General features: G+C 46.0%; 1 protein-coding gene across 2 annotated transcripts in view; it reads left to right on the top strand.

The window, feature by feature from the left end:
- The window catches only part of LOC138566840 (cdc42 effector protein 2-like), an 86,021-nt gene that overhangs the window by 22,916 nt on the left and 45,059 nt on the right, over positions 1 to 18,046 (top strand). The window contains exon 2 of one of the 2 annotated variants that reach the window (XM_069644534.1): positions 2,256 to 2,421. The exons of the other annotated variant lie outside the window; for it this stretch is intronic. The gene's annotated coding sequence lies outside the window, so the exon portion shown is untranslated. The remainder of the gene's footprint in view (positions 1 to 2,255; positions 2,422 to 18,046) is intronic. 2 annotated transcript variants of the gene reach the window in all.

Below are 18,046 nucleotides of genomic sequence, written 5' to 3'. Positions count from 1 at the left end.
TTGATTCAAAGCACTCTTGAGTGTCCTTCACTAAAGTCCTGTTAAACAAGCATTGGCAAAGCCATTGAAGTCCCGTTTACAACCGGCATTGGCAAAACCAACATTTTCGGCTTGTGCATACGTTTTAAGCTTTTACAAGGAACTGCTGTTGGATGCCCAGGTACTCGCACCATTTTGCACCTGCTCCCAACAAATAATGAATACCACCACGGCTGCGACTGGCAAGTCCCTTTCCCATGCCTACATAAAAACCCAACTGTTGGCATTGCCAATTCTTGTTTATTTTTTAGTCAGCGATTTCCTCTGTCAGTTGTCATAATGGACTTTCAGCCAGTCTTCCAGCTGTTAACCTTTCCCCATCACATGCTTCGTTCAAAGCAATACACGTGTAATGTGACTGTCATTGGCAGCTGCAGCAGATAATACAACGATTGCAGGAGGGGCTGTTTACTTTAACAAGTCTCACCTCTTTATTTCTTAATAACTGTGCCGTTATCCTGGGTTGGACCGTTTGCATTTCAAAACCGCCATTTGCTTCTGCATCTGTGCTTGCCCTTCAGTGAAATGATTTGACCAAGTATTGCTTGTATTAAAACTTTTTTAAGCTTTCTGACTAGTGTCTGCTTGATGTGCAAAAAAACAGGTTAATCTTTTGTGAATAATGTCTTCAAATTATGCAGAACATTGATCTCTAGTGGCCCAATGCCAGATATAGATGACACGGAAGTTTTTTTAAAACATAGTAGCACACATTTTAATCAATAAACACATAGTTAAATGTTATATGCAATGTTTTAAAACCCTAAATCACAATTCATCATCATATATTTCATCTATACTTCTCTCATTCCAAACTCACTCATTCATACAAAATTCTTCCTAAGAAAACAAATTTGGCTCTTTCCACATAATAGTATACAAGATACTCTGGTTGACTGTTTGACCAGACAAATACGACACCTGAAAGCAAAAACTGGGCAGAAAATGCCTTGATTTCTATCTTCAGAATTATATGTATTAAGTGAACGATACATTATGTGGAAAGAGCCAAATTTGTTTTCTTAGCAAGAATTTTGTATGAATGAGTGAGTTTGGAATGAGAGAAGTATAGATGAAATATATGATGATTAATTGTGATTTATGATTTTAAAACATTGCATATAACATTTAACTATGTGTTTATTGATAAAAATTTGTGAAACTATGTTTAAAAAAAACCTCTGTCATCTCTATCCATTGGTCCAATCTTGTTTTTGCAAACTCTACATTTTGCCTGTGGGTCCAGGGATTTAAAGCTGGTATACCCCTTTATTTTTGAACCAATGCAGATATGAAATAACAACTTGCAGCTTTTGCGATGCCGTAATAATGCATTTTGGTACTTGTAGTCTTGCCCTTGTGTACAGGAATGCAATAATGCATGCTCTAAAAATGGCATATTTTTGAGACCAAAGTGTGAATGAAGTAGTGGTGGCAAGTAACAATATAGTGTGCAGATGTTTTCATTACCAGCTTTAGTGGGCTATACAATTTTCATATTCAGCAGTCACTTTGCATGTAGATTACTGTTGTGTGGTGGTAAACAAATCATTGACTTCTCCCATGCAGGCCAGGTACACATATGCAAATCTCCATAGATATTGGTGCAAACTGCATGCATAGGTTTGAAGTCTAGCAGAGCTGTCTCTGCCTTTCTTTCTTAGGCAGTTAAAAGGAGTGTCATTTTTGTTATATAATAGCAACATCTATTAATTGCACTCTGGTGGAGTGACTATCCTGATGAGTGCATCTTTCAATGTGAAATTATTGAATACGGTCGATCTGGGTTTCTAACGTTCCTTTTGCTGATTGTGTTAATCTCCATTACACATGGTACAAAGACATGCATGCCATGTCACTTCAATAGCTCGCGCCTCGCGGGTCATGCAAGTAACTCCACGTTGGAGGACACTCTAGTTTCAGCTCCTGCTCCTGTGAAGCCCATGTTTGACCTCTGATGTGGGGCTAAGTAGGTGCTTCTGCCACTACTCCTCCCTGTGACCCTGCAGAGCAGTAGTCCGTTTGTCTGGCTTTCATACAAATGTTTTCGTAGTATACAAACATTATACCCTCGCCCAATCCGCAGGGTAGTAAGACAAGTTGCATGGTTGCCAAATGCTAGGGCGCCTTTGCGAGACTGCTTGCCTCTTCCCTGGATTCGTGTGGGTTCATTAGGGCACCCCTTGTTTAATATTGCTGTCAACCTTGATTTCCAGCACAATTGCGTTGCCCTGCACACGTGACGGCTCTACACTGTTGCTGGAGTGCCCTCATGCCAGAATTGGAGACGGACAATTGCCCAGGGTGTCGTCTTGATGCTGTGAACGACTTCTTCCTGCTGTCGCTCCCCCAAACCGTTATGCAGAAGAAGAGTCTTAAGAGGTAATTCAATGTGTTTTGTTTTGTAACGTGTTGCATTGCAGTCAAGAAACTTTGATGCACTGGGATTGTGGTGAGGCGCAGTCGGTGAACAGTCGCATCCAAGCCTGAAGGCTACGTACCGCATCTTGGAAATCAAGGTGGTTCTAAGCAGGCAAGAGCGAGGTTGAAGGAGCGAGACTGGGGTAGGAGATGCTTCACAGCAAAGTCTGTAGGCCAGATTAGGAGTTGGAAAGAGTGGAGAAAGGGGGAGACGTCAGGCAGAGAGCCTGAGGGAGGCTAAAGCAGTGAGGGGTTCGTGGGATATTGGCAGGTAGGATAGCTCTGGGGGGTAACCTGCTTGCCTTGGGAACAGGACGATGCTGTACAACATGGGTTCAGTACCGTGTCACGTGTGGGATACATCCAGCATGATGTGCTGTATAGATCACTAATCACAAAATAATGACAGAGAAAGAGAAACTCGACTGCCCTTCGTGGAAATATATTGGCAACTTTTGCGAGTGACTGTAGGTATGGAGACGGATCCATTAAACAGCTTGACGCGTGGAATGCCTTCAAGTATTACAGGATGTTTTTGTGCCACATGAATGGTTATTGGTCCCATGAGTGGGGTGTTCCTTGGCACACACTAGCGGCACAGCATGCGCTCATGTTTGTTTCATTACATCACTGGTGTTCACAAGGCTCAACCACAGAGCTGCTTCTGAGTCTTTCATGTAATAATGTATACATATCACATCCATCCTCGCTCTACTATTCCGATTCCCCCCCCCCCCACACTCTATTCCAGAGATTGCTTGGAACTTTCTCTGCTTTGCACATATAGTGCTGCCAACTTCTCACCCAGTGTCTGCAAAGTGTGCCCCCTCCGCAAGGGACAGCATAATATTCTGTCTTCGTTGTTTCCCGACTCCTTGACTTGAGATTGCAAGATTGAAACCTTCGGTGGGATGCCTGATTCAAAGGGCTCAAACTTCAAATCATGTTGGACAAGACACGGATCTAGCATCCCAGGTGGCTTCAGGGTGTCTGTCTGCGGTGTCATCGCCACCATCAAAACTCCCTGAGCCCTCTAGCTCCAAGAGCAAAGTAAATCTGAGCAGCAAGGGGGCCACCCGAAAGGGGGTGAGGCGTCCACCTACAAGGAAGCCTCCCATTCCCGGAATACATATCTTGCTAAATCTAGCCTTGTAGCCGAAGTCCAAATGGTGCAAATCACTGCCAGTGGCATAGGGAGCTTTCTTGCAGAGATTGAGGAGCTAAGTGGCTTGGAGTGCCCAGGAAAGAAAAAAAAAACCAGCACTCGCAATGCCAGCAATTTGGGCTTTTGTGTAGGCATGGGAAAGGCACTGGTCAGGCACTGACTTAGTGGTATTAACTGGCTATTAATGGTAGCAGGTGAGAAAATTGAGCGAGTATCTAGGCTTTTAATAGCGGTGCCTGGCATTCGCCTAATACTTATACAAAAGCCAAAACTGTTGGCTTTGCCATTGCTTTTTAAACCTTTTTTTACAAGGCTTCAGACACCCATAGTGCTTACAAATCCAGTGGCTGAAGGCATAATTTTAATTTATATTTCTGTACACCAGTGGTATGTTTACAGCTCCCATTGAGACAATGACTCTCGGACTGCTTTGAAAAAACACTAGCAGGTGCTTTCAGTGCATAGCTTGATGGTAATGTTTGATTAAAGCGAGCTCAAAGAGTTCCCATAAGGCAGTATTTTGGGCAGGAACTGGGTGCGAATGGCCATAGTGATTAGCATGGCAATGGACAGTCAATGGGTGGGGAAAAACAAATGGCACATACGAGCTCTGTGTCCCTCATGCCCTTTCTCCCGATCTGTATTCTAGTGCAATAGTTTTGCCTTTGCACCGCCTAATTGACCAAAGTAAAAATGTGCACCTGGGGAATACATCTCCAGTGTGAAAACTATTGGAAGCGGCGCTCGACAGAAGTAGTCGTGCTACGATATTCTGAAGCACTGCGGTGAGCAATGCTCTCCTCACGTGTGCACTGGAGTGCTGACATGAAATAGTTGCGATATAATGCCAATGGGCTGTGGGAGGATGAGTCTGTTGCACACCATCTTCCTGACTCTCTGCCTACAAAACCTAGACTGGGGCGGTGCATTCAAGGAGAGGTAAATCTTCTCCTGAACGTGCTGCTGAGCCAGAATTCAGCCCTCTCGGACCATGGTGGTGGGTGCTCCTATCCCGCTGTGCATCCGACACTCAGATTTTGGCTTCCCTTGCTTGCGAAGGTGGGTGGGATACTGCGAGCAAAGAGGTCTGCTCTGCCTTCCTCTTCTTCACCTTCATTTGGGGGATTTAGTGGGAAAGAACCAGTCCCTCATGGAACCACTCTTGTGTCAGTGGTGTATTGACGGGCAGACGCGGCTATTGCTTCCTTTTCGCCTCTGACAGGATTGGCAGCCACGCTGCCGACCGTTCCACATATGCCGTTGACGGGTGCTGGGAAGGAGCCTGGTCCCTTTTCCTACACTTTGCTAAACTGTTGCATGAGGAATTGAACGGAGGCATCGGCTGTCACCCTTATTGGTGCTGTATGTGGAGAGTGTGAGCAACCCCATGGACACCCACAACAAAGTGTTGTTGGCAGCTGCCTTCCCTTCTGGGATCTTTCACCATAACACACAACACCATCCTCTTCCTGAGAGGATAGGTGATCCTACGAAAAGGGGCATTTCACAAATCAAGGATCCACCAAAATTGGCCCATCATTTTCTGGTGAATAGTTTAAACCCCAGAGCAGCATGAATGGTACAGGGCAAATGTCTGACTCTTCCACAACACGTGGACACCTCAACTGCACAAGTCTAAATGTTATTTGGTAGGATACTCGGAGGAAAAGGGTATACAACGGTAGGGCACCCCTACAAAAATGTATGCCGAATTCATAGTCTTTGCATTAAAAGAACAAAGCCTGTGAATGAAGCTCAGTGACATCCATGAGTTTGGTCACCACTCAAATTTGCAGATTTATGCCTATTGCCCGGTGAATTTTATTTTCTTTTTCTCAAATTCTCCCCCACCAATATTGCCTGACCTCAACCCACCATCTACATCGTGTTGGTAAATTTCGAGGGGAAAAGACCAGCAAAATAAATGGGAGCCGTTTTTGTCAGCGACACTACCAAGCTGCAGAGAGGACCCAATTCTCAACTCTCACTGCACTTCCTCGTTAAGAAGGTGCATTATATGTTGGCCCAGTCCCTATGTAGATATCTGTGCTCATGTGGCACATAATAAAGGGGATCACTGCTTCAAGAACACTACACTCCATTTTTGAGACGTCGGCCCACCAGTGCAGGAAGCCTGGAAGCGGCCCCAGGAAGTTGGCAATATACCTTTCTGTGTAGGACTCCAATATGGCATGGTTTCAGTGAAAATGGCGATACGGGCAGATGGACAATCTCATTCAGCGACCCAGCTGAGGCATTGAATGCTTTCACGTGAAGACTACACAATAGTAGATTAAGTTCATTTAGGAATACCCCTGCACTCAATGCACCCCTCCCCTCAAAATGTACGACCAATGCAGCTTGGCATATTGGCTCACCCTATTCTTTATAGACTCCATTTGCTTGTCAGTAATTCAAGGCTGGCCACCATGCTATTTTTTGGTTTGGTGTTTGGGGCATGGCTGCTCACCCCTGTGCACTTTATAAAAATTACAACCAGTGTTTGCTTTTACAGATGTCTGTAACTACTTTCTGACCAGACACTGCCATGATCTCTCAAAGGAGCACGGTGAAGCCGAGAGCTGGATTTCGGTTCTGTTGGACTGCTTGTGGGGATGTACAAGAAGCTGACGTGTTTAGTCACAGATGCACATGGGTGGGAGTTTGCGGCTTTAAAGATAACGTTTTCAGGAGAGGATTGAGAAGAACTCTCGTTGTGACTTGGTTACACGCATGCACGGTCATTACTAATCTGAGGTATGATCGCGTATGGAAAGCACCCCTGCACTAGAGGTCCTTTCCATATGTTCTCTAATGTAAAGTTGCAAGTTTTGGAATGATCATGAAATTGGACAACGGGAAGATCAAGAATGTTTTGGCTTGTGCGGCTAGGCTCCAGATAATGCAAGAAGTTACTTGTTACAACTGAGATGTCCTGTACTGCCTAAAGACAGAGGTGTCCTGAAGTATTTCTACTTGTGGTTCTCGAGCTCCAGAGGTGTGACGGGCATCAAATAATAACATGGGGATATTGCAGGCTTCCATCTCAATTCGTATAAATCAGAGAATCCTCCTTTGACACAAGTAATGCAACTCTGTGACCACCACAGTCTTTAAACGTAAAGACGTTATGGGCTGAAATCTCAACGCAACGGTGTCCATAAACAAAAATACCCTGCTCGATGAGAATTATGTTGTAACCCTACAGACCGTAGAAGCGAAAGTGGTGAGATGTATAAAGCCCCTCCAACTTTGCTTATCAAAATTGCGATGGCTCCAGAAGGTCCATATTTTCCAAACTTTCCCCTATCACCACTAGATCCTATTTTGACTGTTAACATTATCTTACACCTCATATGAATGCATACAAAACAGAGGACATTCTATGCAACATTGATAGTTCAAGGTCGGCCGGTGGCCCTTGACTTTGAGGCCTAATACCATTTGCTGAAAGCACAGTGTAGGCCATTGTGGCTCACGTGTGCATAAATGTTTCCACACATCTCAGCCGAGAGCAATAGTACATCTAGAGTTGCTGAGGATATTCTGTGGGTCTCGAATCGGGAGTCATAAATGCGTGGGGAAGACTCCACCATACAAGGAAAGTATGCAGGTACCTACGAAAGATAGCTGGCATTCTCTTACTGGCCAGCATACCCTATTGTTTTATATAGAAGGTCTGGAGGCTTTTACAGCGAGGTCGGATCAACATTTGGGGGCGACTGCACTAGGGCAGGGAATTCTCGCCTCTAGCAATGTTTGCAACTCACATGCTTGGTTTTCCAATGGAACCTCCTGAACTATCATCGGCACAACATGTAGTAAATTTAGCAGGGGCATACATATTTTTTCTGGTTCTATATTCATTATTATTTTTTTTTATGGTTTGGTTTCTGACAATGAGGGGGTTTCGAACGTCGTACCATTTTCTCCACTGGATTTCTGTAGCTGACAGACAGGACCGTAGTGCAGGTGTATGCAACCTGCAGCTCTCAAGATGATTTGTACCACGGCTCCATGCATGCTCCTTCACCATTGACTATGCTGGCTCGTGCAGATAGTAGTTGTAGTCCATAGCATCTGGACAGACAAAGTTCCATAGCCCTGCGCCAGTCAAATGTGAGAACAAGATGGATGGATGGATGGAAGTAAGGAAGTCCTAGGACACCTAGTGAGGGATGAAAATGTGCAGATTGTCTATAGACTGAGGCCTACTATAACTATGCACATACTCTTCTCAATGCTGTTTTGCTCCTAGGAAACGCCACGCACACACCAAATATACCGGACTCTGAGTCGGGTGTATTGTTTGTTGGCTGGATTCCCTAGTCTGGTGTGGGAACACCCTCCTTTCCTAGAGGCCAGTGGAAAAGGCCATTGGACAAAGTAAATCATGAATCGTGCAGTTCCTTTACTCTCCGCTATGGACTTGTTTTTTTGTAAAGCTACAATGCGAAGGGGATTCCTTATCCTTCGACTCTTTGCTGGCTAGGTGGCTAGTCTTCATATGTGGGTCCACCACCGTCCCATGGTTGTCAGATATGCTTTGCTGTAATAAACTCAACGATACCCACTGTACACTGCTCTTGTGGGGCAAAGAATATATGAATTTCTCTGAGAACCTATCTTTTGGATACTAATGGCTCCCGTGGCCTTCAATATACTCTCCAATTGTTGCTGATTTCCCGTGTGTACCACACTGCTGAAATGAGGGGTGATGGAGCATTATAGTGAATTGGTAGATTACTACATCATCTAAGCATTGTAGTCGGCGCATTATTGCTCGAGCAGTACTCTGTTCCTCTACTCCAGTAGGATGAAGGGCAACATCTGCCCTGATAGGCTTCAGGCCTGCAACTGAAGTCTGCACACTGATCTCCATAGCAAGTTATTTGCTTGCTGAGCCGTTTTACTTAATTTATTGGAAAGGTGAGGTAGCTTGAATGAATCGGTCATGATCTTGAGTCGCATTCGACAAGGGTTAATGTGCTTGCGTTCCCTTTTCGCTGATACTGAAACTGCACTGGTTACCTGGCCACCCTCTGATCTTGGGCCCAGGTCCCCTCCCCCGCCAGTCGCACACCTGCACTGCCTTCCTGACATCCCCCGCACTGGGGACTGTTTTCTGTATCCCTACAGTCCCACCACCAGCACTTGACACCTGATGTCTGCACTTACCACCACCTGGCCGTTCTTCCACTTATTGTTATTTATTCTAATATCCCATGTTCTGCACTATTTCCTCCCCTTGCCCCCTGCACTTCCCTCTTCCCATGCACTTGCGCAATCTGAATGGCACTTGGCCTATTTGGATCGTTTTCTTTGTCTTCCCTCTGTTTCCCTCCCCTCCCTTGCCTTGTCGCGACTTCAAACACTTGTTTATAGGCGCGTTATAAATGCCATATCATGTCATATAACTCCCTGTGCTTTGCAAATGCCCCACCACAACCTGCTTATGTGTCTGTTTTCATGAACTTGGACAACCTTTTCACTACACATTCATGACCATTTGTGTTGTCAAGACGTGTTTGCGGCGCTAATATTGTTCATATATAGTGCTTCATGCCGGACTCCTGCAGCTTCTCATCTCTGGAATGGGTGTTCTTTCTTTCTCATATTTTTGATTGGTACTTGATTTGTCCTCAGAGTTGGTCCTGCAACAGACGTCACAGAGGAGTTACGCAAGCGGATGCGACGAGCTGCAGTTTAATTTTAGAACGAGATGCTCCCCAATGTAACACCTGAGGTGTTCAGGTTAACGAATAATCTAATCTGGTGTTTGAGTGGCTCTGCAAGAAAAGAGATGGGGTTTGGGATATTGGTGGTATTGGGGCGGATGGCGGTGAACGAGAAACTCCAAGCACCCGAATGCGAGGTGATGTTCTGATCTTTTTTGTTTGATCAATATGCTTGTTCTGCTTTGTCAATTATTGTTGGCTTGGTAAACATGTTTCACCCTCAACATTCACAAAGCCAGCCCCGTTGTCTCTAACAGTTGTTTTGGCATAAAAGCCATCAGGGGCAGTGTCTTTTGCAATTCCTAGGCCCTCTGCCATGAAGGGAGAACTAATGCATCGTGCACTGCCACTCTTCTGCTCGGCACCCACTGTGCCCCAATGGCCCGGGGTTACACGCACTGCTGTAAGAGGGCCTTCCCCATGACTGTCCACTTCAGTGTGCGTGATGGGCATCGGCGTCGAGTGGTCGATACGCCCCACGCACCAAGCGACCGCATTCCCTGCATGGCGTGATCTGTGTACACAGACTGCCTTCATGTGGGAACGCCAGTGAACCATTCTATCGGGAACGCTTTCTGCCCTGGAACATTTAAACCCTTTTTAATTCTCTTTCTCTCTAATCCGAATTCTTACTAAGTACGATTTGGGGGACTGACCTTGCTATCCTCTTTCCAAGTCGAGCGTTTAAAAAAAAACGAGTCTTCTGTCATCAGGAGGCACTTGTGCGACTGACCTGTTGGCGCTTGGAACGGATGGTTCCTCGTGATCCTGGCCTGTAACGCCAATCGCTCAGTAGGTTTTCAATGTTCGACTTGATTTTCCTGCATTGAATTTCTCGATATAATAAGTGTGCGAAGCATATGTGGGGCGCCGCGGGGTGTGTGGGGAGAGTGGTTTGGGAGGTTGGGCTGAGGGTGGGGGGGCCTACAGTCAACAATGTTGAAGAGCAGAGTAGACCTGTCACCCCAGCAGGGCAGTAGGAATGAGTTGGGAATGGCGTGTAGGAGCAACAAAGACCTGTAATAAGGTGGTGGGTCCTCCCAAAATGTACTTGCAACAGCTTTTTGTGGTCCACTCAACACAAGCACATAATCACTGCTTAGCACTCAGCAGGAACCCAAGTAAAGTAATTGTTTTAAAAGAGGCTCTTGGACAAAATTAAGAGGTATGCCCCAAGTACGAAAGGTACAGTTCCACAGCTGCAAAAATGTCTGTAAATGTAGTGGAACACTGTTCCCCCTGAGTACAGCTCACTTGGATCGCTTAAGAGTGCTAAAACAATGAGCACAGAAGATTGGCTTCTGAGTTTCAAAGCCACCCCCAGGCTTTGAACCATTTTGCAGATAAAAACATGCGATTTAACAAGAGTAAAGGGTCTACCGCTGCCTTTCCAATTTCAGGATAATACTCAGAAGTGATTATTGGTGCTGCTCAAGATCCCCACAAATCAATGCAGTCATTTCTTATTTAGTTTACATTTTATAATTGTGAAACGCTATAGTAGACATGTCCTCTACTTTGTATTCATCCTCGGGAAAAAGCTTAAGATCCTTTTTGATTCCTTGTTTCCCAGTCAAAATGTCTCCAAATCCGTGAGAAACGAGTGTTAATTAAAATGTGCTTTTATTTAAATATTTAGAATTTTAAACGTACAATGATAAATCACCTTCCCAGAGGGAAACTAAGGACCATCCGAAGTCTTGCACAGTGGCAATAGTGAAACCACCGGCCAGTGTGCTTTGTGAATGATCCTAGACTTGATACCGCCAAACCTTTCAAGCGGTAAAGTGCACCATGTATATAAAAAATGATCAGCACTCTCCCTCCCTCCCCCCAACCTATCTTTGAGGCTTCAAGTGACGGCGGAGTTATCCATAAAATGAATATGCGGTGAATACAGAAAATGATGGCTCTAAAACACTGCAGACCATTTTGCTTGAGGTCGCTGGACCTGCGGGCCCAACTCACTAGCCGTCAGACATTGGTAAGCTTATCTGTTAGACTCGGGCCTTATATGTGGCTTACTATGTCTTGGAGCTTTCAGCCGCTGTGAAAGCAAGCTTGTGAATACTCTTTATCTGGCCCGCCAGTAACTTACCTAAAAAAAAAAATACAAAAAAAAATAAAATTAAATAAATAAAAATGATGTCCAAAGCCATCTGTTGAAACCATGAGGGCCCTAATGTCTCCTCATGCTACCTTCCCTTTTCCGGCTTTATTGGAGGTATGGAGTTGCCCCCAGCTGAGCCAGTTCAACCCTTGGAAGACACCGTTAAATCAGGCGGCAAAAGCTGTTGTTGTCTGATTTGAGAAGAGGCACAGGCAGCCGTTGAGTCGTGGAGCGCATAGTCTTTACCTTTACATTTTTATAACACCCGGACCCAAGGGTATCACGGCGTTTGGTACAGTGAATAGTACATTTCGGATCATGCATTGGTAGTGATGGCAACAGAAAACCGAGATTATTTGTATTTGTCAAACAACCAGGTTGTTACTAGCTTTTTGAATGTAGTGTAGGCTCTTATGTTCTTAAAGCGGGCGGGGGGGTGATCAGCAAAGTGCTGGAGCTGGATCTTAGCGCACACATGGGGACATTTTGAATAATCCTGTTGTTGAGGTAGAGGGGTGCCTCATTATAAATGCATCAGTGCGCAATGGACAACTTTAAAGTCCAACCGAGCTTTGATGGACAGCCAGTGAGTCTCTCGTCTGGTTGCTGTGATGCAATCAGTGTGAGCGTTTTGCTCCGAGGGCAGCACAGAGTGCTTTACTTTGCAGTAATTGAAGTTTGGACAAGTTGGTAGCAGTGGTACCCATAAGTAAGACCTTGCAGTAATCCAGTTTTTTGTGAGAATCAAAGTTCGTGTGAGGTGAGAGGAATTGTCTACGTGTGGAGATGAGCCTTGCAGTGTAGGCAGTAGTCTGCTTCAAGGATTCCCAAGGTTTTTATACGTTTCAGCACATGGATGGTCGTGCCATAAATGCAGGAGGAAAAAGAAGCATCCAGGTTTTTGAACCAGTACGGAGATCCAACAATGAGCTCCCTTTTATAATTTAAAAACAAGTTGTGGGTGACCATCCAGTTGGCTGTTGATTCCCCAATGAATACTCTTGTGGTACGACCACTAAGGAAAGATTTGATCCATGAGGTGGCTTCAGGGGCTTCAGGTGAGATGGAAGTGTTGGCTGAGGTGATGGTATAGGATACTATGGCCGACTAAGTCAAACGCAGCTGAGAGATCTAGTAGAAGAAGGTTGGCTAGGTTGCCAGAGTCCCTGGTCTTATCCATTTGGATTCCAAGTCCAGCACGGCAGTTTTTGTGGAATGTTAAGTAGGAAAGGGACTGTGGTGATCAGGCGGTAATTAGTAGGATGGAGAGGTCTAGGAAAGTCTCTTTATTTTTTTAAAGGAGTGGTGTAATCTAGGCAGATTTGATATTTGGGGGCACAGTGCTGGACAGGAAGGAGGCATTGGCAAACCCAGTGATGAGCACTAGCGTGGGTGCCCAAAGCGTCACAAGGCGGGCAGAGCAATGGTTGTCTTTGCAATTAGAGGGGTTTGGCACACAGATGGTGGCAACCACTTTTTCTTGAGTGACTTTGGGGGGGGGGTATATTTTAGGATTGTGCGCCACTGGGTTGATCCAAGGTGCGGGACATGTGGATTTTGGTAGCAAGCGAGGCTTTATTTTTTTAAGCACAGATCTTGATAAGTAAAGCTTCCATTTTATGGGAAGGGCATCCTGCATTGTGGTACCAAGCTTTGTCCGAGTGAGTACCTGCAATAGGGAGGTTGGGAGTTCCAACCATTCAGAGGATGGAAAATGTTTTAGCATTGGCGCTTGCATTGGAGATTCTGACATTGTAGCTATTCGATTTGCAGGCGACTACCGCTTTCTTGTAAGCGAAGTCTGCTGAGGCGAGGGCCGTGCAGTTGCTTGGGGAGGGGTGCTTTTTGCATAGGCATTCTAGGGATCTTGTGTTCCTTCATAGGATGACTAGTTCCTCTGAGATCCAAGTGTTAGGTTTATGCAGTTTGGGAATTTTAGTTTTGACAGGTTCATGTAGATCAAGAGTCTGGAGCAGGTTCTGTGCACGGGTGCTTGAGCTAAGCGAGGCTAGGAGTGAGGGCAGTAGATCCTCGTGTCTGATTGCGAGTATAACTGACTTGTATTGGCTTCAGGATAGTAGCTAGGATTCTGTGGAGTTTAGTCTGGGACAGATTGAAGTGGAGCAGGGAACGGTCAGACCAGGGTACTGATTCAAGTGCTGAGATGATAATGCTTGCATTGGCGTAAGAATCCAATCTAAGGTCGCCCTCTGGAATGATTGGTTGCATCTATCTGTTGGATAAATATCTCAGAGTGCCATTGTGAGCGCCAAGGCTTTGGGTGTCGTTGTAGCCTAGGTTGAGATCGCCCAGAATGATGCACTTGGTCATGGGTTTCCTAAAGGGAGTGATAAGGAGTGGGATGTCTGCTTGGACAACTGGGTCCATTAGGTGGCCTATAGATCAGCAGCAGGTTGAGTGTGGTTTGGGGGTTGGTGGTGAGCTTGAGTATCAGCATTTTATACCCTGCGGTGGTGGGTAAGGGCATGGCCTGATCTGTAAGGAAGCTTTGGCTATGAGGGATACCCCTACTCCAATGACTTTAAGGCGGTCTGTCCTACAAATAGTATAGTTAGGAGGGACGGCTACGGAGAGCAGGGGGCCAGAGGCATTGTGAAGCCTCTCCTCAGCGGCCCACTTTTCAACCAAAGCTATACTTTGGACAAAGTCCTTCCTGACTAACAGAACCACGAGGGTCTTCTCACCTACTGCAGCAGCGTTGCCAGCCCCAGTCACCTGTGGAGTTCCTCAAGGCTCCTGCATCTACCCCACACTGTAAAATATCTTTACCAAGCCTCTATTCCACCTTCTCAATGACTTGGGTATCACCTACACTAACTATGCAGACGATACCCAAATCCTCATCCCTATTACAAATACGTTTGACACTGACTCAAAATCACTAAATAAAATCTACCAAACCATCCAGGCCTAGATGGCCCAGCATGGCTTTTGCTTAAATGATGAAAAAACAGAGTTACTCCTCCATAGGCTCACAAAACCGCCTAAACAAACTCTGTGACTCCTTCAAATCCTTTGTTATTGTTGGGATTATGATCAATGTTTCCAAGGAAGTAAAAACCCTGGGTATTTACATTGACTCGGCACTCATTAACCAGATAAGTCTATGCCACGGCCTCGGCGGCAGCTTACGTTTCAAAACTCCTTAATGCGGTAGATCTTTCCTGTCATCTGACAGCTGTATTCCGCTTGGTAGAGCTCTCATCTGATCCAGAATAGACTATTGTAACGCCCTCTATGCAGGCTCTAAAAACAGCAATATCAAAAAACTTCAGGTGATTCAAAACAGTACCCTAAGAGCAGCACTTAACATACCAAAAAACAAACACATTACCATGGCAAGACGGAATGACCACTGGTTGCCGGTCCACGAACGAATATTGTTCACAATCCACAAATGTCTGTCCAACTCAGCCCCTAGTACTTATCCAACAAATTCACTAAAAAACAATCCAATAGACCCACTTGATCAGCCCACTCGCACTTAACATACCCAGATTGAAACGACAGAAAGCAGGGGGTCGCAGCTTCCCAGTGGTAGCTGGCAAACACTGGAATGCTCTTCCATCACCACTAAGATCTGAATCGTCCTATTGGTCCTTCTGCAAAAGCTTGTAAATCTGGCTATTCACACAGGAGCGGCTAAAGTAGCTCTCTTACAATCCACCTGAAATATATACTATGACTAACACTGTTAACAATTCTGTTGAGAGTTCAAAGTAATGCATACGGTTAACGGTATATATTACTGAAAATCGTTCTGCATGTATGTATGTACTTTATGCTGTATTGTCAAAAAACCAGCGCCTAGATGCCTCAGGTTTGGGTGCCCTTTACAAATGTCTAAATAAATGATTCAGTGGTTGCTAAGATATCCAAGTGGAGTTTGAGGATAAGAGCATGGATTTCTGTGGCATGTACGCTTAGGGATTGCATGTAAATTAGGGCACATTTTAGGTCCTCTGTATGCTTGGGTGTAATGGGACAAGTACAAGTGGGAGCCTGTTGTATCATGTCAGAAGGCGGTGGTGAGCGAGAGCTGGTCCGTGAGCCTAGTCTAGCCAGTCGGGTGGCACCTGATGGTGGAAGGGAAATGACATTGATGGGAAGAGTTCTTGCCCAGACTCTAGGCCGGCAGGTAGGGTACTTCCTTGGACCTGGGTATGTGAGGTCGGTGTCAGGCTGTGATCTTGTGTGGTTGGTAAATTGTGCAAGTCGGTGGTGTTTTGGTGCTCTGTGGTGAAGGTAGGGGGTGAGCCAAGGCCAGAGCCTGTCGGGTCTTGTTTGAGTGAAGGGCAGCCAAAAGGGGCTATGCTGGGTCTTGGCTGAGAAGTGTTGGTGTCCATTACCTGTGATTGGGGAAAAGACTGCATGGGAATGAGAGGCAGCAGCCGCAGGGTGTCCAGCATGTCCGGAATAGACATCTAGGGTAATGATCAATAGACTGGAACAAGGTGCGGATGTCATGCGAGGAGGTAAGTGTGCAGCACTGCAACACTAGACGTGGGGTCTGGGTGCCGAACACGGAGAGGAGAAATGGAGTGGGGGGCTGGAGGGGGGGGAGGAGGTCCATAGGTCCATTGTGGGATTTGGGAAGATCCCTCTAAGAGAAGGGATCAGTGGCAGGAGCAGTCCTGGGGATCAGGCGAGATCTGCCAGGCAGTGTTTAGCCATGGCGTGGCTGGTGCATGAGCGCAGGCAGGATCGGGATCCCATGAGCTGTGGCCAGGTGAATCACAGTATGTGTGTTGAAACGGTGTGTGGGGATGAGCCGAGATGGCGCAATCGTAGTCTGGTGCAGCTTGAGGGCAGGGGTGCAGAGTGAACATTGCTTCACACGTATAGGTAGTCTTGAGGCTTCTGTGGGTTTACTGGTGTGGCTGGGAGGGACACGAGACGAGGAGGCGAGGCTGTCACACTTGGTGCCCGGTTCAGTTAGAAGCAATGCGGGCATGGGCAGCAAGGAAGAGGGGCGCTATCGGTCGGAGGGGGAGGATTAGGTACAGGAATATCCTTGCACAAAACAAGGGACATGTGCAGTGAGGCACAAAGCTCCGAAGAGTCGTGTCAGCACAGGGCGGGTAGGAATCTTGTCGGAGGCGAGGCGGGAGGGAGCCAATAGGGAGTGAAATCGCAAAACAAAAAGGCTTGCAGGTACAAGTGAACGAGGAGCAGAGACCCCTCTTACATTGGCATTGTGACTGGTCATCCGATCGAGTAGGCGAGCCGGCAGCAGGATATTTTGGCCTACAGGGATAGGGCACGACAGGCACCAGTAGCCTTAGAAACGGGTCTTGAAGGAGGAGGTAGCAATCTCGGAGGATCCCGGTGAATGTGCAAATCGCACTGCATGAAGATTCTCTTGGAAGGAAGTCTTTATTTTGTTTCTCTTGATTAACTGGGTCATTTGGAAGTCTTGAACACCACAGGTAAGTGCGCTCCACAATTCTTGAAGACTAGCTTCAATTGTGTTGGGACATTTAATTTGCTTGGCTCACCAGAGCTGTTTTGTGCACAAAAATGTGACTCCTGGTACCTGTGTAGCAGAGCCATTTTCCGGATGGTGAAGGAATTTCCAAATTTGCTTTGCATCAGAACTTCGTTTGCGTGGCTGTTTCCGAATGCTGCCAAGATGTCGAGCGTGTGAATCGTTAATGCGCTCTCCAGGCCTGTATATGTTCTATGGGCAAATAGCATCGTTAATAATTAATCCGATCGTTGTGGGGGAGAATGTGCAGCTTACATTTTTCGGGAATGTAGAATAGTCCTGTGTTTACACCATAGGGGCTTCATGACTATGCATGGGCCTGACCTGAAACTGACTGCATCTTGCATCTCTATTGGCTTATGGTTTGGGCCCCTGCATGGATTATGGCCATGACCGCTTTTCTGCAGTGCACAATACCCACCCAGGCGGTGGATTGTGACATTTTCTGAAAGATCCTGTCTGGAAGGACAGTAGGAATTGTTAAAGTAGATTTTTGAAAATGCTTCTTGTGGTGCACTGTTCTGTATCGCCGGCCTGTACCTAGTACACCAGTATATCCCAGTGGGCAGCCCCCAATGATGGATCTGGGATGGTTTTATCTTGATTAGGCTGGAAGTATGTGCGCAAGATATTGGTTTTCAATTCGTCCAACAGCTACCACTGAACTTGAGAATCCGGGATCTGCTTTCCAATTGAGTTGTCTGGAAAGTTAATACGATTCATTCTCTGGACTACTGATGTAATAAAGTGCACATAACTTGTCTAATGAACTCTGTTTCTTTTACATCTCTTCTGTCTGACGTAGTCTTAAATGTGTGCCATGTCTGGAATCCTATCCTATTCTCCCCTGTTAAGAGCATTAGTTCCGTTGCCAGAACCCCAGCCTCCCTAATCCCGCACTTGTCTTCGCTCGGCGCCATCCACCTGGGAGACATTCCACGTCTGCTTTAGGGAGGAATGATTGCATGGGCGGGTAGCTGCAAAATGAGTCTTTTGGCATTTCACTGAGTCACCTACCAGATTACAGAGCATTCTAAAAATTCTAAAATGTCCGAGCCATGATC

This window comes from Ambystoma mexicanum, chromosome 2p (genome assembly GCF_040938575.1).
Source record: "Ambystoma mexicanum isolate Mex_15411 chromosome 2p, UKY_AmexF1_1, whole genome shotgun sequence".
Classification (NCBI taxonomy): domain Eukaryota; kingdom Metazoa; phylum Chordata; class Amphibia; order Caudata; family Ambystomatidae; genus Ambystoma; species Ambystoma mexicanum.
Note: the sequence above shows the minus strand (reverse complement) of the source record. Positions and strands in the feature narration are given on the sequence as shown.